At 42.2% G+C, this 22,284-nt stretch overlaps 1 protein-coding gene across 12 annotated transcripts in view; it reads right to left on the bottom strand.

Annotated features, from left to right (window-relative positions):
* The window catches only part of GARRE1 (granule associated Rac and RHOG effector 1), an 84,871-nt gene that overhangs the window by 51,925 nt on the left and 10,662 nt on the right, over positions 1-22,284 (bottom strand). The gene's annotated exons all lie outside the window — the stretch shown is intronic.

Genomic DNA, 22,284 nt, shown 5'->3' with positions numbered 1-22,284 from the left:
TTGAATATATAATTAAACGTAACTCATACTTAGTCACTGACAGCCAACTATGATAATTCCTTTGTATTTCTATGATTGTGTCAGCAACACAGAAATTAGGCAGGTTACAAAGGCAAGAGATGAGAAGAACACTGTGGATACAAACATTTATATAAAGTCAATAAAACAACCACTATTTATGGCTCTATGTTCAACATAACTTCAGCTCTTTAAAAAAATCTCATAAACTTTTGAGGAAACAAATATCAAATGGCTACTTGTAAAAAAATTATTCCCAAATGTTCCTTTGTTATTTCATGAGAAATAAGGCAATCATATCTATCCCAACCCAAGTGCTCCACAATGTAAAGATTCAGATGTACAACAGAACCACTCTACAGGAATGCTGAAGGGGGAAGGCTGTTCCCATGGAGACTCTGTGGCCTCTGAAGGAAAACCTTCACCTGAGTTGGCCATAGCAAGTATCATGTGCAGCCCTGAGAAGCACTCTATCTTTGTTCAGTGATGCACCAGCTTCCTAGTTCCTCTACTGCGGCTGCCTCTGGCTCTAGGAGAGCCTGACCCATTCCTTTGACAGATCTAGGAGGCCAAGTGAGACCTATATGCTTACCTAATTAAAAAAACCACAATCATTAAACCCTTTTTCATTTTACATACTTCCAAACTTTCTCTAAATGAAACTTACAATGCTTAAAATTATATTATTTCACCAAATTAATCCACAGATTCAACACAATCTCCATCAATCAATTTTCTTTTTTTTTTAATTTATTTATTTGAGACAGTTGTGCTCTGTTGCCCAGGCTGGAGTACAGTAGCACAATTTCAGCTCACTGCAACCTCCACCTCTGGGATCCAAGTGACTCTCCCGCCTCAGCCTCCCAAGTAGCTGGGATTACAGACATGCACTACAACACCCAGTTCTGTTATTTTAGTAGAGATGGGGTTTCACCACATTCAGCCTCCCAGAGTGCTGGGATTACAGGCGTGAGCCACTGAGCTGGCCTCAAAATTTAAACTACTTTTTATACAGAAATAGACAAGCTGACCCCAAAATCCATTTGGAAGCCAGGAGTGGTAGTACATGCCTGAAGTCCTAGCTACTTACGTGGCCAAGGTGAGAGCATCACCTGAGCCCAGGAGTTTAAGAGCAGCCTGGGCAACATTGCAAGACCCTGTCTCTAAAAATAAAAGAAGATAAAACTAAGTCCTAAAATTCATAAAAAAATGTGACAGATCTGCTCTTGGCATACACTGCAGGGGAAAGAAAAAAAAAAGAAAAATGTGAGGGATCCAGGATGACCAAAACAAACACTGAAAGAAAAAATGTTGTAAAAGGTATTTCTGGATTTCAAAATCTACTATAAAGCTATAGTAAACAAAGCAGTGAAATATTGGCAGAAGGAAAGATGTATAAATCAGTGGAATAGAATTAGAAGTCCAGAAATAAACCCATATATCTATGGTCAACTGCTTTTAGACCAGGATGCCAAAACATCCAATGTCCAATGGGGAAAGAACAGTCTCTTCAATAAATGTTGATGGGACAACTATATATCCACATGCAAAAGAATGAATCTGGACCCCTTACCTCACATCATATACAAAAATTAGACTGGTAGAGTGGTTCATGTTTGTAATCCCAGCACTTTGAAGGGCTGAGACAGAAGGATCACTTGTAGCCAGGAATTTGAGACTTGTCTGAACAGCAGAGCAAGACCTCGTCTCTACAGAAAATTTTTAAAAATTAGCTGGCCACAGTGGTGTGCACCTATAGTCTCCACTACTTGGGAGGTTGAGGAAAGAGGATCTCTTGAAACCAGGAGTTCGAAGCAGCAGTGAACCACGATTATGCCACTGCACTATAGCCTGGGTGATAAAGCAAGAGAGACCCTGTCTCAAATAAAACAAAACAAAACACCAGCAGACACAAGATTCATGAAAATAAAAGCCTAAAAAGAAAGGAGAGGGAAATTATATCATCAAAAATGCAGAATAAGGACTTCCCCCTACCAAAATTCTCTACTCCATAAAGCAACGAGAAATTGGCAAAATAATCAGAATCAACTTTTTCAGAACTCGAAATAGGCTTTCAGCAAACTGGGGATAATTTATTGAAGACAAATAGCTGAATCCTGGTAACAACAGTGAGTTTTGTAGCATTTTTAACTTGACTGAGTCCCATTCTCAGCTCTCCAGCTCCGTAACAGCCTTGAAAACTAGCAGCTGCATCCACACTGAAGACTAGAAGACTGGCAGTTACCAGAGGAAGCAGAACTGGGCTACAGCTTCTTCAAAGTACCATTCCCAGGAATGATACCTTTTTATTTGACCTGTCTGGTGGTTCCCTTAAAGACCCCATTTGCAAAGATCTCTCTATTTTACCTGACTTAGAGCTCATCTGGAGAGGGAGAAGGATCTGATTTTCAGAGTTGTCATGTTATATCATTTTTTCCAGTTGGCCAGCCACAGTGGCTCCTTTTGGGAGGCTGAGGTAGGCAAATCACCTGAGGTCATGAGTTCAAGACCAGCCTAGCCAACATGGTGAAACCCTGTGTCTATTAAGAATACAAAGAAAAATTAACCAGGAGTGATGGCGCACACCATAGTCCCAGCTACTTGAGCCGCTTAGGCAGGAGAATTGCTTAGATCATGCCACTACACTCCAGCCTGGGTGACAGAGCAAGACTCTGTCTAAAGTAGCAGTAATAATAATAATAATAATAAAATTAAAATATCCAGTTTTCAACAAGAAATTGGAAGACACACAAAGAAACAAGAAAATACAGCTCATATGAAAGGAAAAAAACAGAAACTCTTCCTAAGGGAAGCCCAGACAATGGACTTACCAGACACAGACTTTAAGTTAGCTACTTTACATTCAAAGAACTAAAAGAAACCACATCTAAAAAAATGTAAGGAAAATGTAAGGGAGCAACAGAGGGTGGAACTTCTGTAACAGATTCACTCTCACAATAAACGACTCCTGTGATGATGCCATTTAATCTACTCAGGAGAACAAGAGCCTTCATGATGTAATCGTCTTTTTTTTTTTTTTGAGACAGAGTCTCGCTTCATTGCCAGGTGTCGGGCTGGAGTGCAGTGGCGCAATCTCAGCTCACTGCAACCTCCACTTCCCAGGTTCAAGCAATTCTCCTGCCTCAGCCTCCCGAGTAGCTGGGACTACAGGTGCACGCCACCATGCCCAGCTAACTTTTGTATTTTTTTTTTTAAAGACGGGGTTTCAGGACGGGCACGGTGACTCATGCCTATAATCCCAGCACTTTGGGAGGCCGAGGCGGGTGGATCACCAGGTCAAGAGATCGAGACCATCCTGGTCAACACCTGTCTCTACTAAAAATACAAAAATTAGCTGGGCATGGTGGCACATGCCTGTAGTCCCAGCTACTTGGGAGGCTGAGGCAAGAGAATTGCTTGAACCTAGGAGGCGGCGGTTGCCATGAGCCGAGATTGCGCCATCGCACTCCAGCCTGGGTAACAAGAGCGAAACTCCGTCTCAAAATAAATAAATAAATAAAAAGACGGATTTCACCATGTTGGCCAGGTTGGTCTCAATCCCCTGACCTTGTGATCCACCCACCTCGGCCTCCCAAAGTGCTGGGATTACAGGCGTGAGCCACCGTGCCTGGCCTATTTTTGTATTTTTAGTAGAGACAGGGTTTCACCATGTTGGCCCAGAGTTACTTCTTGTTCACAAAAATTCAATGTGGGTCTGGCAGCCCTTCTTCAGCTTAAAGGGACACCACTAGAACTCATGTCTCCCATGGTTGCCCAGCACAGAAAAAGAAAGTCAAAACTTATACCCACTCTTTACTACTTCCCACTGAAAGTGACACACATCACCTCCCTTCAAAGCCCTCTGGCCAGAAGTGGTTGCATGGTACCAATTCCACTACAAGAGAGGTTGAGAAATGTAGGGGAACATACAGAATAGTGGGCAAGCACTACAGTCTGCCACAGTTATCCACACAGCCCAGCTGTGTGTTGTATGGTTCTGCCCAGATGAAACCTCCCAGGCTCCGGTGATCCTCTTACTGCAGCCTCCCCAGTGGCTGGGACTACAGGCACATGCCACTATGCCCAGCTAATTACTATTATTATTTTGATAAAATTCTTCCTAATGCTGTCTAAATGTTTTTCACATGCTTCCCCAACCCCATATTTATCTGCCTGACAGGATAAAATATGTTCAATCCATTTAAGGACATTTTTTTTCCACATTTTCTTAAAAAGAATTTTCACTGGGAAAACATTCACCATTTATGAATCCACTATTCATGCTGCATGGAAATAAATACGCATTGTGAAAGACCTCAGAAGTTAGTGTAGCCAAGACTTGTGAGATTTGTCATGTATTTCTAAGTTTTAATGTTACTTAAAATTATCAAATACACAGCAGAAAAGAACATTTTAAGTAACGTCTTTTCAACATCATAATAATTTGCAAAGGTTCTCAATTAATTAAAACTGAATTCAGCCGTAATTATATCATTTCAAATATTGATTTCTGCAATTAAAGTAATCAGTGATTTCTATTTCAGGCAATAAAGAACATGCCTGAAACTAGATGAAGTCCAGATGTGGTGCTTCATGCCTGTAACACCAACATCTTGAGAGGCCAAGATGGGTAGATCACTTGAGGCCAGGAGTTCGAGACCAGCCTGGGCAATATGGTGAAACCCTGTCTCTACTAAAAATACAAAAATTAACCCAGCATGGTAGCACAAGCCAGTAATTCCAGCTGCTTGGGAGGCTGAGGCACAAGAATCACTTGAACCCAGGAGGTGGAGGCTGCAGTGTGCTGAGATTGCGCCACTGCACTCCTGTCTGGGTGACTGAGTGAGACTCAGTCTTAAAAAAAAAAAAAAAAAAGAAACTAGATAAAGACTCATTATAAGAGGATTTTCTTCTTATACCTATAATTAACAAGATATGAAAAGTGGTCAGTTATCCTGAGAAAATCTCTTGAAGCACTTCCCTTTAGAAAGACAGAGTACTGGCGGGACACAGTGGCTCATGCCTGTATTCCCAGCACTTTGGGAGGCTGAGGCGGGTGCATCATAAGGTCAAGAGATAGAGACCATTCTGGACAACATGAAACCCCGTCTCTACTAAAAATACAAACATTAGCTAGGCACAGTAGCTCATGCCTGTAATCCCAGCACTCTGGGAGGCCAAGGCGGGCAAATCATAAGGTTGGGAGTTCAAGACAAGCCTGAACAACATGGTAAAACCCCATCCTACTAAAAATACAAAAAAAAAATTAGCTGGGCATGGTGGCACACACCAGTAATGCCAACTACCTCAGGAGGCTGAGGCAGGAGAATCATTTAAACCCTTGAGGCGGAGGTTGCAGTGAGCCACGATTGTGCCCCTGCACTTCAGCTTAGGCAATAGAGTGAGACTCAGTCTCAATAAATAAATAAATAAATGAAATAAAAATAAAACCACAAAAAATAGCTGGGCATGGTGGTGTGCACCTGTAGTTGACTGGGGAGGCTGAGGCAGAAGAATCACTTGAACCCAGGAGGTGGAGGTTGCAGTAATCCAAGGTTGCACCACTGCACTCCAGCCTGGCAACAGAGCAAGACTCTGTCTCAGTAAAACAAACAAACAAACAAACAAAGTAATGAGTGAAGAAGAGAATTGCCCTGGGTGCCTGACTAACCGAGTGAGATCCTGGCTCTGCCAGGATCAGCTTGACCTTTAGCAAGTTCCTTAGCCTCTCTCTGCCTTAGTTTCATCGTCTGTAAAATCAGGATAATAGTAACCACTGTGATTGAGTAAAATGGGTTTATACACATAAAGCACTTAGAATGATGTCTGTCGGCTGGGTGCGGTGGCTCATGCCTGTAATCCCAGCACTTTGGGAAACTGAGGCAGGCGGATCATAAGGTCAGGAGATGGAGACCATCCAGGCCAACATGGTGAAACCCCATCTCTACTAAAAATACAAAAAAATTAGCTGGACGTGGTGGCACATGCCTGTAGTCCCAGCTACTTGGAAGGCTGAGGCAGGAGAATTGCTTGAACCCAGGAGGCAGAGATTGGCAGTGAGCCAAGATCACGCCACTGCACTACAGCCTGGGCAGCAGTGCAAGACTCCATTTCAAAAAAAAAAAGGAATGATGTCTGTCACGTATTATGTTTGATGATGATGTTATTATCATTCCTGCAAAGCAAGAAAAAATAAGCAGTCCTTGTTATTTTTGCTTGTTTGGAAAAAAGTTACTGACAAGAAAGGTCTTGAAAAGTTACCCAATCCCTGAATCAAATACAAGTCTACCAATCCCAGGACAGGAAGCATCACACACTTCAGTGATAACTAACTTGTGCTTACATGAACTAAGCAGCTACAAAGAGAAATGTAATCCCTGAATTAATTAAGTTTTCCCATCTGACTAAAAACTGACATGATTTGTGAATACAGAGAATAATTTTAGATCCATTTTAGTCCTTAAGCCAATAGAGAAAACAGGGTGGCAACCAGTCCTGCTGTCAGAAATGGGATGACATAATGGAGCTTCATTTCAAAACAACAGGCTAAATAAACAGGCACGTGCACTTACCTCCCCATCCTCCCCAAATCCCAATGACATAACAATAAAGACATTCACAAGGGAATTGCAGCAAAACAGTAATAAAAAGGTCTGAGGGCCACAGTCTATTTAAATGCAGGCCATTTTCTAGAAGATGGAGAGAAAGCAGAGGAAACTATATTACAAGACAGACCAGAGCAAAGCCGGCCACTTTCTAGAACATGCAGGGCCAAAGGATGACAGAGAGGCAGAATCCTTTTTCCTGGAGGGGCTGGATAAATGCCCAGCTTTGAGTCAGCAGGTATAGAAATACGGAGTGGGAAAGTGGCTAATCAACCTGATTTGATCTGTATTTCCCATTCCTGATCACTGAATCAGCCAACTCTCACTAAGGCAAGAGGACTATTGGGAAAACAGATGGAACTCCTGCAAATTACCTGCACATAAACAACGCAGTTCTTCATTGATCACCAGACAATGAAGGAAAACCAAAAGGACAAAAAAGGACAACTAAGATGAAAAGCTGATCAGACCTCAAAAGAAGCATATACTTTAGGTCCTAGAAAAACACCTGAAAAGAAATTCTGACTGGTATCCTCAGAGTTGAAAGATAGTGCATCCTTAAAACAAAAGCAAACAGATCATAAAGGAAGTCAAAATCAACAATGAATTCTTGGAAATAAGAAATATGATTGCCAAGATAAAAACAATGGAAGAACTAAAATGGGAATGAAGTAAGGTATAGGGGACACAAAAACACACAGACACACATGCTTGTAGCTTTTAAAATAAGCCATGGGAGAATAAACCAAAAACCAACAAAAATGTTTACCCACAAAGTACAGAGAAGAACAAAGACAAGGAGGAGAGCCAGACTTCTTTCAATCTGTCTTGCTTATGGTTTTTTTTTTTTGGAGACGGAGTTTCGCTCTTGTTACCCAGGCTGGAGTGCAATGGCATGATCTCGGCTCACCGCAACCTCCGCCTCCTGGGTTCAGACAATTCTCCTGCCTCAGCCTCCTGAGTAGCTGGGATTACAGGCACGCGCCACCATGCCCAGCTAATTTTTTTGTATTTTGAGTAGAGACGGGGTTTCACCATGTTGACCAGGATGGTCTCGATCTCTTGACCTGGTGATCCACCCGCCTCGGCCTCCCAGAGTGCTGGGATTACAGGCTTGAGCCACAGCATCCGGCCCTGCTTATGGTTTTATCTTTAGAACACGTAAATATTTTGGCCAGGTGTTGTGGCTCACACCTGTAATCCCAGGACTTTGGAAGGCTGAGGTGGGCAGATCACCTGAGGTCAGGAGTTCAAGACCAGTCTGACCAACATGGAGAAACCCCGTTTTAAAAAAATAAAATTAAAAAAAGAAAAAAAGAACCACGTACATATTTTATATAAGCAAAAAGCAAATATAAAAAAGAAAATATCCCTAAAAATTAAACGAAAAACAAATGAATCTGTATTATTTACCAAATTAGTGGCACAGTCACACAGAGAAGAATTATTTCAAGTTTAAAACTGTGTTTTGGCCAGGTATAGTGGTTCATGCCCGTAATCCCAGGACTTTGGGAGGCCGAGGTGGGAGGATTCCTTGAGAGTTCAAGATCAGCCTGGGCAACACAGTGAGACCCCATCTCTATAAAAAACAAACAAAATTATCCAGACATAGTGGTGCATGCCTGAAGTTCCAACTACTAATGAGGCTGAAGTGGGAGGACCACTTGAGCCCAGGTGGTGGAGGCTGCAGTGAGCCAACACGACACCACTATACTCCAGCGTGGGTGACAGAGTGAGATGGTCTCGATCAATCAGTCAATCAATAAAATTGTGTTTTGACTGGACCTCTCTGGTGCTACTGTCAACAAATGGGAAAAGACAAATATAAAATCAAAGATATAAAAATCCCTTAAACCTTTATTTGAATTGGAAGTAAATCAGTCTGAAATCATGGTTCATCTTTTTCTTTCCAAAAAGTATGTATTTCCTAGTTCTACTAAAAACAAAACCTATAAGGAATTTACATCCTAGTTGAAATTAATGCCCCTAATACCACTGCCCACCAAAAGAATCAGAACTACTTAAAGAAATGGCTGATTCTGGATCTGGTATCAGAAATTTTTCTGATAAGCCCTGGACTTCTTGTCAAGCCAGAAAGCAGGGAACTCACACAAGACTACTCATGTCAAAAGCACCTAGAATCAACCCAAAAAATAAGTTCCATTAACAATCAATAATGGGACAACTTAAGCTTCAAAAAGAATAACCATTTGGGGTAAAAATCATTAAACATATACTGAGTTCAGACTTGGCAATAATTTCTTGGATGTGACATCAAAAGCACAGGCAACCAAAAACAGATAAACTAGACTTCAAAATTAAAACTTTTATGCATCAAAGGACATTACAGAGAAAAAAGGCAATCCAAAGAAGAAAATATTTGTAAATCACTTATGGGAAAAGGAATTAATATCCAGAATATATAAAAAAGAACACCTACAACTCAACCACAAAAATCCAATTTTTAAATGGGCAGGCCGGGCGCGGTGGCTCAAGCCTGTAATCCCAGCACTTTGGGAGGCCAAGGTGGGTGGATCATGAGGTCAGCAGATCGAGACCATCCTGGTCAACATGGTGAAACGCTGTCTCTACTTAAAATACAAAAAATTAGCTGGGCATGGTGGCGTCTGCCTGTAATCCCAGCTACTCAGGAGGCTGAGGCAGGAGAATTGCCTGAACCCAGGAGGCGGAGGTTGCGGTGAGCCGAGGTCATGCCATTGCACTCCAGCCTGGGTAACAAGAGCGAAACTCCGTCTCAAAAAAAAAAAAAATGGGCAAAGGACTTTAATAGACTTTTGTCCTAATAAATATACAAACAGCCAATAAACACATGAAAAGATGCTCAACATCACTAACCACTAGTGATAGAGTTTAAATCTGCGTCCCCACCCAAACCTCATGTTGAAAAGTAATTCCCAAAGTTGGAGATAGGTCCCGGGAGGACGTGACTGGATCATGTAATAGATTTTCCTCTTTGTACTGTGTCTCAGCAGTGAGTGGGTTCTCATGAGACTTGGTTGTTTAAAAGTGGGTAGCATTTCCCTCCTCTCTCTTGGTCCTGCTTCTGCCATTTAAGATGCCTGCTCCACTTTGCCTTAGCTCCTTGAGACCTCCCCAGAAGCAGATGCTGTCATGCTTCCTGTACCTGAGAAACCATGAGCCAATTAAACCACTTTTCTTTATAAATTACCCAGTCTCAGGTATTTCTTTACAGTAACATAAGAATGGACAGTACAACTAGAGAATAATATAACTAGGGAAATGCAAATCAAAACCACAGTGAGATACCACTTCATATCCCATTAGGATGGTTACTGTCAAAATAAACAAAACACAGGAAGTAAGTGCTGGCCACTGCCAGGTTGGGCAACATGGAGAAATCTCGTCTCTACTCTACTAAAAATAAAAAAAATTAGCCAGGTGTGGTCCCAGCTACTTGGAAGGCTGAGGTGGGAGGATCATCTGAGCCCGGGAGGTGGAGGTTGCAGTGAGCCAAGATTGCCCTGGGCCACTGCACTTCAGCCTGGGCCACAGAGCGAGACACTGTTTCAAAAATGAAACAAAAAGTGCTGGCAAGGACACGAAGAAACTGGAAGCCCTGTATGTTGCTAGTGGGAATATAAAATAGTACAGCCACTGTGGAAAACAGTATGGTGCTTCCTTAAAAATTAAACATAGAATTTGTGATTCTATGTGATTCAGCAATTCCACTTCTGCATATATACCCAGAAGAAAGCAAGGACTTGAACAGATATTTCTTCACCCATGCTCACAGATGCATTATTCAAAATAGTCAAAAGGTGGAAACAATCCAAATGTCCATGGACAGATGAACAGATAAACAAATGTGGTATATCCATACAATGGACTATTATTTAGCACTAAAAAGGAAGAAAAGCGGCCAGGCACGGTAGCTCATGCCTGTAATCCCAGCACTCTGGGAGGCCGAGGCGGGTGGATCATGAGGTCAAGAGATCGAGACCATCCTGGTCCACGTGTTGAAACCCCATCTCTACTAAAAATACAAAAACTTAGCTGGGCATGGTGGCACATGCCTGTAATCCCAGCTACTCAGGAGGCTGAGGCAGGAGAACTGCCTGAACCCAGGAGGTAGAGGTTGCGGTGAGCAGAGATCGCGCCATTGCACTCCAGCCTGGGCAACAAGAGTGAAACTCCGTCTCAAAAAAAAAAAAGGAAGAAAAGCTGAGAACAGTGGCTCATGCCTGTAATCATAGCACTTTGGGAGGCTTTGGTAAGAAGACTGCTTGAGGCCAGTTTGAGACTAGCCTGGGCAACAGAGCGAAATCCTGTCTTTAGAAAAAAATTAAAAATTGGCTGGGTGTAATGGCCCACACTTGTAGTTCCAGCTACTCGGGAGGCTACGGCATGAGGATCACTTGAACCCAAGCATTTGAGGCTGCAGTGAGCGTGACTGCACCACCGCACTCCACCCTGGGTAACAAAGTGAGACTCTGTCAATAAAAAAATTTTTAAGGAAAGGAATTCTAATAAAATGCTCCAACATGGATGAACCTTAAAGACACTCTGCTCAGTGAAAGAAGCCAGACACTAAAGAAAAATATTGTGTAATTCCACATATATAAGGTGCCTAAAATAGTTAAATTTTTAGAGACAAAAAGTAGAAGAGAGGTTGTTCCCAGGAGCTGATAGAAGGGGAAAATGGGGAGTTACTGTTTAATGGACAAGACTTTTTTTTTTTTTTTTGAGACAGTCTGCTCTGTCACCCAGGTTGGAGTGCTAGTGGCGCAATCTTGGCTCACTGTAACCTCTGCCTCCTGGGTTCAATCAATTCTCATGCCTCAGCCTCCTAAGTAGCTGGGATTACAGGCTCATGCCACCATGTCTGGCTAATTTTTACATTTTTAGTAGAGACAAGGTTTCACCATGTTGGCTAGGCTGATCTCAAATTTCTGACTTCAGGTAATCCGCCTGCCTCAGCCTCCCAAAGGGCTGGGGTTACAGGCATAACCCACGGTACCTGGCCAAGACTTTCAGTTTGGGATGTTGAAAAAGCTCTGGAGAATGGATGGTGGTGTCGGTTGTACAACATTGTTAATGTACTTAATGCCACTGAAATGTATACTTAAAAATGGTTAAAACTGTAAATTTTGCGTTATGTATATTCTACCACAATAAAAAACATGAATCCATAATGACACTAAGAGAAATTCCGTTGGTCATCTATCTGTGGAGGTGTTAAGGCACCAAGCTATTATTCTAAAAATTGTTGCGGGGGGGGGTTGAAATCAAGCATTTATCCTGCTTTTCTTGTTTATATAGTTTTTTTTTAATACTCCATTTAGGAAAGTGCTAAGTGCTTAATCAAAGAAAATTAGCTAATAAATACAGAAGAAATGCTATGAAAACTATTATTTTACAACTCTAATGAAATAGTGGAGCTAGCCAATTATTATTAATCACTGTTAAAATGATTCGGTGAAACTGGATGATGAAGTTTATGATGAAGTAATCAGGCATGATAACATCTGAACCCACTAATTACATTTACTGTCATTACAATGGGAAACTAGATACATAATTAGATGCCTATCGCTGTGACAAAGCAGGAAGTACGCAGTACCACCCAAAAAGTATTTTTGCCTAAAATACTGAATCAAAATCTAATCTAGTCTCTCTATGTAGCAAATAACTTATAGGAAACATGAGAGACAGAGAAACCCCAAATTTCACATGTTTTTTCTTAGGTCTTTTCAACTGCATTGTTCATAAGTAACCACTGATCTTCTTAGGCTAGGTGAGTTACGATTCTGATAGACCCTGGAGAGCAATTTTTACCAGCTTGGTCCTCCAGTTTCATTTTATTCCTTTCTGCTGCCAACCTTGTAATCTCTTTTCTGCATGTAGTTTATGAAGAACTTATATCCAATGGTCCCTGGCACTTAGAATAAAATCAAACACCTTACTGAGACCTGCACAGTCCTACCTGCCTCTCCAGCCCCATGTTGTGCCTCCTGACCTTCACTCAACATTCTGCAGTAACACCATTCATCTTCCAGTTCTTCTAATGCCCCAAGCTCTTTACATATGCAGCTGCTTCTATCCAGAAAGCTCTTGCCTCCCTCCTACTCATGATGCTCCCCCTATCTTCTTTAGCTCTCAAAACAAGTGCTATACCCTCAGAGAAGCCTTCCACAGCCAACCTGTCTAAACTAGGGTCACCTCACCCCTACAATGCTGTCTTGCCTTCATGACAACTTGCAATCATCTTACCAATTTGCACATGTACACCTTACCACTTGGCATATAAGCTCCTAAAAACAGCAGTGGCTTGTTCATAGCTGGATCCTCCCAAGTGTGCTGGCCGACTCCCTGGAAATCTGACACGAATGAACCATTGTTCCAGTGGTACTGTGGTGCAAACCCGAGAAATTGGCTCCTGTGGCAAGCTACCTCTCCACCTGAAAGGTGACTGGCCTGTGGAAACCTGGCAGTGCTGCAGTATCTATGACCTTAAGACAAATGATACGAGGGAAACGGCAGAGATCATGGCTCCACTTCTAAAGTCACAGCCAAGTAACAGGATTATCCAGAATTCTCCTCTCACGCTCAGGCCTGATATGGATAGAGCACACTGGCTATTTCTCTGGGGAGCCTGTCCTTTATCTTTTACAAATCTGTTTATGGCATCTTCCACCGTACACATACACATATGTATGTACGTACACACACACACACACACACACACACACTTTTCCCCTCATTTCTACAAAAACGTATGTTTGTACTTTTAAAGCTTCAGGTTTTGAAACTCAATTTACCTTGCCAAAACTGATGATCAAATATGGATGGGCCAGGCAGGGTGGCTCACCCCTGTAATCTCAGCACTTTGGGAGGCTGAGATAGGCAGATTACCTCAGATCAGGAGTGTGAGACCAGCCCAGTTGACATGGTGAAACCCTGTGTCTACCAAAAATACAAAAATTAGCCAGGCGTGGTGGTGCACAGCTGTAATCTCAGCTACTCAGGAGTCTGAGGCAGGAGAACTGCCTGAACCCAGGAGACACAGGTAGGTTGCAGTGAGCCTGAGCTGAGATTGCATCACTGCACTTCAGCCTGGGTGACAAGAGTGAGACTCCATCTCTAAAGAAAAAAGAAAAAAAAAAAGGCCAGGCGCGGTGGCTCAAGCCTGTAGTCCCAGAACTTTGGGAGGCCGAGGCGGGTAGATCACAAGGTCAAGAGATCGAGACCGTCCTGGTCAACATGGTGAAACTCCGTCTCTACTAATAATACAAAAAATTAGCTGGGCATGGTGGTGCATGCCTATAATCCCAGCTACTCAGGAGGCTGAGGCGGGAGAATTGCCCGAACCCAGGAGGTGGAGGTTGCGGTGAGCCGAGGTCGTGCCATTGCACTCCAGCCTGGGTAACAAGAGCGAAAAACTCCGTCTCAAAAACAACAACAACAAAAAAAACAAACGAAAAACAAATATAGATGAACCCTCCAAAGAAGATGTGCCAATACACATATGAAAAGACAGTCAACATCCTTAACTATCAGGTAGATGCAAATCAAAACCACAATGAGACACCTCTTCACAACCACTAGGATGGCTATAACCAAATAGACAATAACAAGTGTTAGCAAAAATGCAGAGACTCTGGAATCCTCATATACTGCTCAGGGGAATACAAAATGGTACAGACATGTTGGAAAACACAGTGGCAGTTCCTCAAATGGTTAAACATAAAATTACCACGTGACGGAGAAATTCTACTCATAGGTATATATCCAAGAGAAATGAAGAACATATGCCTACCCACCAACCTGCATATGAATGTTTGGAGCAATATTATCACAAGAGCCCAAAACTGCAAACAATTCAAATGTCTATCAATTAACAAATGGATAAACAAAATGTAGTATAACTATACAATGGAATATTATTCAGCCAGGAAAAGGAATAAAGTACCAATACATGGATGAACCTTGAAAATATTACGCTAAGTGAAAGAAGCCAGGCCAGGTGCAGTGGCTCACGCCTGTAATCCCTGCACTTTGGGAGGCTGAGGCGGGTGGATCACAAGGTCAAGAAATCGAGATCATCCTGACCAAAATGGTGAAACCCTGTCTCTACTAAAAACACAAAAATTAGCTGGGTGCGGTGGCACATGCCTATAATCCCAGCTACTCGAGAGGCTGACGCGGAAGAATCGCTTGAACCAGGAGACGGAGGTTGCAGTGAGCTGAGATTGTGCCACTGCATTCCAGCCCTGCAACAGAGTGAGACTCTGTCTCAAAAAAAAAAAAAGAAAGCCAGACCCAAAAGGCCATATTATATGGTTCCCTTATTATGAACTGTCCCGATTAGGCAAATCCATTGAAACAAAAAGTCAATCAATGCTTGCCTAAGGCTGGGGGTGGGGGTGTGGAATGGGGGAAATAAGGAATGACTGCTAATGGGTATGTGGTTTATTTGCAGAGTGATGAAAATGTTCTAAAATTAGTGATGGTTGCATAACTGAATATACTAAAAACAATTGATTCATATACTTTAAATGGGTAAACTATATAGTATGTATGTGAATTATATTTCAATAAAGCTGCTACAAAAAATATGAAGATGAATCATTCCTAAACAATTCCCTCTTCCGAGAAAAAAAAAAAAACACACAGAAAATGTTCTGTCCTCTCCAATCCACAAAAATGTAAATCCAAATATCTACCCTTGATAATGTGGAGACACTACAGGAAATTCTTTAGGCAGATTAGTGAAGTTATTGTCTATGAAGTTCAAAGCCCAACCATTTCCATGTTTTTAGTCAGTTCAGACTGACTCAAACCATATTTAGAAATGCATTCTAGAAAAATGCTTTGAAGAATTTTATCCTCAACATTCATAAATTTAAAGTATCTATCCAGGCAAGAGAAAAATGCCTGGAAAATTCAGTGCTTTGCTCGGACCCTCCTTAGAACTCTACTTGTTTGGCTCCCTTTCTCTGTCACCACATTACAAAGTGAAGCAACTCTGTAGGCTGCTAGCATGAAAAGATGCTAGCGCTGGCTCCCTTACTGCTCTGGCCATTCTTAGTTGCCCCTTTGAGCCACTCCTCCTCTGACAGACCTTAAGGGCTGTGCCCTCGATTTCTAAGAGCAACATATTCCTTCTGGGAGGATCCCCAAATCCATCTCTCTAGCCCAGATCTTTCTCCTGTGTTCCAGAACCCAAATACCTAACTGCCTAGTAAACAGGTCCCAAAATCAAAGTCCAAAACCAAATGTCCCAAGTCTTTCAATGTGCCCTTTCAGTCTTGGCAAATGGCATTACCATCTGCCTACTTGAACAAGGTAGAAACCTGGGAGTTATCTTCTACTGCTCACTCTCTTTCACATCCAATTAATCATGGAGTCTTATCCTTCCTGCCTTCTTCTTTTTTTTTGAGATGAAGTTTTGCTGTTGTTGCCCAGGCTGGAGTGCAATGGGCTCATCTCAACTCAGTGCAACCTCCGCCTCCCAGGTTCAAATGATTCTCTCATCCCAGTCTCCCAAGTAGCTGAGATTACAGGCATGTGTCACCACGCCCAGCTAATTTTGTATTTTTAGTAGAGATGGGGGTTTCTCCACATTGGTCAAGCTGGTCTCGAACTCCTAACCTCAGGTATGCGCCCCCGCCTTGGCCTCCCAAAATGCTGGGATTACAGGCATGAGCCACTGCATCTGGCCCCTTTCTGCCTTCTTAGTATCTCTCAAGTCCTTTCCCTTCTATCTTCACTGCCATACCAAAGCTACTGTTTTTACCTCCTGCCTAAATTACAGAGGTGCCTCCTGAGTGACTTTCTAAATGCCTGGGCTACTCCCCTCTAGAGTCAATTTGATTATGCCACTCTGCGCTTAAAATCCACTATGGCTCTCCACTACCCTTCCCAATTTTCCTACATCGCCCCAACACCACCCACTTCCTATGTGTGCCATCTTCCCTCTCGCCACCTGGCCATACATTTCATTCCTGTCTGGAAAGCTCTCTTGACTCACTCTCATTCCTCTTGGAGGTCTAACTTAGCATCAATTCTTCTGAGAAGCCACTTTGACAGACTGAGCGAGGAGTCCCTCTGCTGCCGTAACACCCTGTTTTTAGCCCCATTTTAACAATCACTCTGCTGTACTGTAACATACTAGATCACAATTGCCAGTTTGCTGTGTTTCCCTGCCACCTCCAATCCCCAGGACCACTGAGCTCATTCAAGACATCCATGGGTGCTAAGCACATTGTAAACATTTAACAGACACTTGTTAAACTATTGTTGCATCCTCAGTATTTATTTAATGTTATTTCTTTTTTTTTTGAGACAGAATTTCGCTCTTGTTACCCAGGCTGGAGAGCAATAGCACGAGATCGGCTCACTGCAACCTCCACCTCCTGGGTTCAAGCAATTCTCCTGCCTCAGCCTCCCAAGTAGCTGGGACTACAGGCACGTACCACCATGCCCAGCTAATTTTTGTAGTTTTAGTAGAGACGGGGTTTCACCTTGTTGACCAGGATGGTCACGATCTCTTGACCTCGTGATCCACCTGCCTCGGCCTCCCGAAGTGCTGGGATTATAGGCATGAGCTACCACGCCCGGCCAGGCTAATTTTTATTTTTAAATTTTTTGTAGAGATGGAATCTCCCAAAGTGATGGTACTACAGACATGAGACACCATGCCCCGTCCCTAGCAATTTCAATGAAAGTGCACAGAAATGGCTGGGCATGGACCACGTGGAAGGCCGAGGCAGGTGGATCATGAAGTCAGAAGATCAAGAGCAGCCAGGCCAACATGGTGAAGCCCCATCTCTACCAAAAACACAAAAAATTAGCCAAACGTGGTAGCACAAACCTGTAGTCCCAGCTATTCGAGAGGCTGAGGCAGGAGAATTGCTTAAACCTGGGAGGTGGAGGTTGCAGTGAGCCGAGATCACACCTCTACACTCCAGCCTGGGCAACAGAGTGAGACTCCATCTCAAAAAAAAAAAAGTGTGCAGAAGGTATACTTAAACACTAGCTGATAAAGCACAGCATACTCTAACTAACAAAGAATTATGAGAATGTCAGACAGAACTAGAAACTAACAAACAGCTTTAATCCCAGGGAACCAAACATTCTACTTTATTCTATTTTATAAATTAGTCATTAGTCATTCAATTCTTTAACACAGTGGTTCTCAACAAGTGGGAAAAAGTATAATTTTGTGTCCCTCCCTGCCTCGCCAACATCTGGCAATGTCTAGAGATGTTTTGATTGTCACACTGGACAAGTGCTAGTGGGTAGCATCCAGTGAGTAGAGGCCAGAAGTGCTGCTGAACATCCTACAATGCACAGGACAGCTCCTACAAAGAATTATCCACCCCAAAATGTCAATAGTGCAGCTCTTAAGAATCCCCGATAAACTAATGTTTTGAGCACCTTCCATATTCAAGTTAACTAATATATGACAAGTTACTTCTTTCTGGGGTGATGATACAAACTTTCTCCATAAATTAAGCTATAAGAGGTCCATAAGCTAGAAAGAGCCATCATCAAAAAAGAGACTGATAAGTCGCTTAGAAAACAAACGCATGAGTTCAGAGAAAGGAGAGTGCCACAGAGGCTGAGGCCCTCCTCAAAGATCTCGGACAGCAGACTGGGCTCCCCAGCCTACTTCAAGCTGTCAGTCAAGGCCCCCTAGAGAGTATCCAGAATCCACCTTCCCATTCTTAACCTGCAACAGAGCCTGTCCCTTCTACTTAACCTTTCCTCAAGCAGCAGAAGCCACAGGGCCATGACATCCCACCCACATTTTTACTGCTGAAAAAAGCCCTCACCTCTTTCACAGAAGTGCTGACCAACTAAACGGCAACCCCTATCTCTACCCACAAGGCTGAGGACATGATGTCACCTCAACCCAATCACAAAATCATGTTCCTATGATTCCCAGAGGAAGACGGTAGTGAAAAGACTAAAGTGGAAAGTGCCTTAAATGGCTCAGGCCCTAAGGCCTTGTCCTCTGCCACCTAAAATCAGTGCTTAGCAGCAGCCAGCCAGGAGCCGCCTCATTTCCTGTGCAACTGCAGTAAAAATAGGAAGTGGGGGAGGAAGTTCACAAAGCAGAAACAAAGTAATCACTGCCTAGCTTCCTGAACACAAATCACTGAGCAGGGAGGGTATCATTAAAACATCAGGACAGAAAGGCAGGCATGGAGAGCAAGGCCAGAGGAAAGGAAGTGACATTTTGGGGTGGGGTCCACCAAGCCCAGACTATTTCTGTGCCTGAGACACTGCACCAAAAGGAAAATGGGACAAAATTGGACACTAGCCTATTCTACAGAAATGGCTTCCAAGGTATTAATATTAAAGCACGTTCACTTGAAGACATACAAAAACTGATCTTTCTAGCAGAGTAAAAAATATCAATGAAAAAGTTTTAAGGAGGCCAAGATTAAACTATTTTTCTAGTCAAGAGGTAGTTACTAAAACAAAACAGGGCCAGGTGTGGTGACTCATACCTGTAATCCTAACACTTCATAAGGCCAAGGCAGGAGGATAGCTTGGGCCCAGGAGTTCAAGGTTGCAATGAGCTATGATCATGCCACTGCACTCCAGCCTGGGTTACACAGCAAGAGTCTCTCTCTCTCTCAAAATACAGAGAGAGAGAGAAAAATAATTTTTTTAAACAAAACAAAGAGCTACTACATAATTGATCAGTTGACAAAATCCAAAGCCCATGTTATCCTATATTGAGCTATGAAAACTCAAGCCAATAGGGGAAAAAAAAAAAATTGAATGAACATTCTAATCAGTACCAGAATCTATCATAAGTAAAATAAAGAGCCTTCTACACCCATCCCCTGCCAACACAGGTCAGCCCTTTGAGGCTCCAGGCACCCGGGATGCAGTGGGAAAGGAGCCAGATGCAGCAGTGCTTGCTACCAGTCTCACGTGGGAACAACCTGCTTCCACATGGTGATCCATGACCGCCTCTGGTGCTGACATTTGCTCTGTAACAATCTACTACCACAAACCATGGCGTTCCACTACGAAGCCAAAGCAAGTTATCATTAGCGGTTCTGAAGAGCTTTTATATTTGGTAATCTACAAACAACTGATCATTTCATTTAAGCAGAACAACTTTTCTAATCATAGGGTGAACAGAGCCAAAATTTACTTTGAAAATAACATGTTTTAAAAAAAATAGGTTAAATGTGCTACACAGTCATACAGATAAAGAACAGGCTTAATTTTGTTTCAATTGAGGGGTGGTTTGTTGTTTTTGTTTTTATTTTTGGTGGGAGAGGAACAGGAAGATCAACATGTAACATTATTTTTAAACACTTACTACATTTATAAGTAAAAAAGTAAATGAAGCAGGTGGTACTCACCACATATTCAATTTCTTCTTTCTTTTTTCATTTTTTTAAAGAGACAGGATCTCACTGTGTTGCCCAGGTCAGTTTCAAACTCCTGGATTCAAGCAATCATCCCACTCTGACCTCCCAAAGTGCTGGGATTACAGGTGTCAGCCACCATGCCTGTCCTCAATTTCTTTCTTTCTTTCTTTCTTTTTTTTTTTTGAGACAGAGTCTCACTCTGTCACCCAGGCTGAAGTGCAGTGGCCCGATTTTGACTCACCACAACCTCTGCCTCCCAGGTTCAAGCAATTTTCCTCCCTCAGCCTCCTGAGTAGCTGGGACTACAGGCACGTGCCACCACGCCCAAATAATTTTTATATCTTTAGTATAGCTGGGGCTTCGTACAGCTGAGGACACGGCCACACTGGTCTCAAAACTCCTGAACTCGCAATTTGCCCGCCTCAGCCTCCCAAAGTGCTGGGATTACAGGAGTGAGCCACTGTGCCTGGTCGTGTCCTCAATTTCATACAAAGTAAAATAGTGAACATTTAATGAAAAAAAAAAAAATCTAGTAGTACTTGGTCCTGTTGAGGACGGACCTAGATGTCTGATTTTCTGGTAATAAATTGACTGAAGTGTACTCTGAAACTGGTGTTTTAGTCTTCTTATGAAGTCAAAAGCTCTCTCTCAAAACCTGCTGACATCAAACAAAAAAACAAAACAAAACTAGTATTAGAACTCTTGAAGGAATTCTATTAGAGGAACACTGTGAGCCAAAAAAAAAAAAAAAACTTTGTTAAACAGAAATCTTCAAAGGAAGAAGAAACAAAAAAAGGAGCAGGGCAGGGGGGAAAAAAAAAAAAAAAAGGAGCAAATCCCTGCCAAGGAAAGTTTTGTCTACAAACACATACAAACCACCACCCATCACCAAAGGATGTACAAAGCTGGCTCCTAAACTTCCGACAGTTTGTTCACGTAAAACGAAGGTTTCATCTATGAACTAAAATAGTCTTGGACCATTAAAAATTTCTGCATCAAATGTGCCCAAGTACTAAGAAAACATTTCGGACAACAAATTGTGCTGGTGGTAGAAATTCAAGTGTAAATCAGAGAGTGAAAATAATTTATTTCTAAGTAAACAGTTTTTTTCAAAAAAAAAAATCACAAAGCAATGATATCATTTCTTTAAAACTAATTTGTAAAAAAAAAAAATTCAACAATCTACACCAGTTAGAAACCTGAAGTTTATTTTTGTTAGTGTGGGTATGATGTGAAAAAGCCCACTTATCCAAACAAAAGTTTTCAAAACTTGTTAAAAAAAAAAGTTGAACTGAAAACTTACTGTGTCCATTAGAAAGTTATTTACGAAGACTTAAAATTCTATTTTTTACTTTTGTTTTTACTTATTTTTTAAAGACAGGGTCTTGGCTGGGCACAGAGGCTCATACCTGTAATCCCAGCACTTTGGGAGACCAAAGTAGGAGGACTGCTTCAGTTCAGGAGCTCAAGATCAGCCTGAGCAACATAGTGAGACTTAGTCTCTACTAAAAATAAACAACAAAAAAAATTAGCCCAGTGTGCTGGCATATATCTATAGTCCCAGATACTTGGGAGGCTGAGGTAGCAGGATGGCTTGAGCCAGGGAGATTGAGGTTGCCGTGAGACCCTACATGGTCTCGCTCAGTTGCTGAGGCTAGAGTACTGCAATTGTGTGATCACCGCTCACCACAGCCTCAATCTCCCGGGCTCAGGCAATCTTCCCACCTCAGCCTCCAAGTAGCTGAAACTATAAGTACACACCACCATACCTGGCTAATTTTTAAATTTTTTTTGCAGAGACAGGGTCTTGCTGTGTTGTTCAGGCTGGTCCTGAACTCCTAGTCTCAAGCAATCCTCCTGCCTAGCCCCTTCAAAGTGCTGGGATTACAGGCATAAACTACCATATCTTGCCCAAGAAAACTTAAAATTCTATACTGCCATTCTTAACTACTTTGCACTGTGGAACCTATCCAAAATTAACCTCAAATGGGGGGAAAAAAGCAAGTATTTATCCAGAAGCTTATACATAACAGGTAAATCAAACTATAATTTAGAAATTATTTTTCTCACTATGGAGAGGAATTATATAAATTTTAGATAAACTTAAGATTCGAGACCATCTTACGAATTTAAGGAATCTGTAAAAAATTTTATCAATACATATAATATCTCTTCCAAGCTGAGAACACTGACTCCAATTTTGCATATCCAGCAAACTTTCCCAACCCTCAAAAAGACCAGAAAGTCAGAGTCACAGCCAGGAAGCTCATTCTTCCCTA

This window comes from Callithrix jacchus, chromosome 22 (genome assembly GCF_049354715.1).
Source record: "Callithrix jacchus isolate 240 chromosome 22, calJac240_pri, whole genome shotgun sequence".
Classification (NCBI taxonomy): Eukaryota; Metazoa; Chordata; class Mammalia; order Primates; family Cebidae; genus Callithrix; species Callithrix jacchus.
This window is presented reverse-complemented; position numbering and strand designations above follow the sequence as displayed.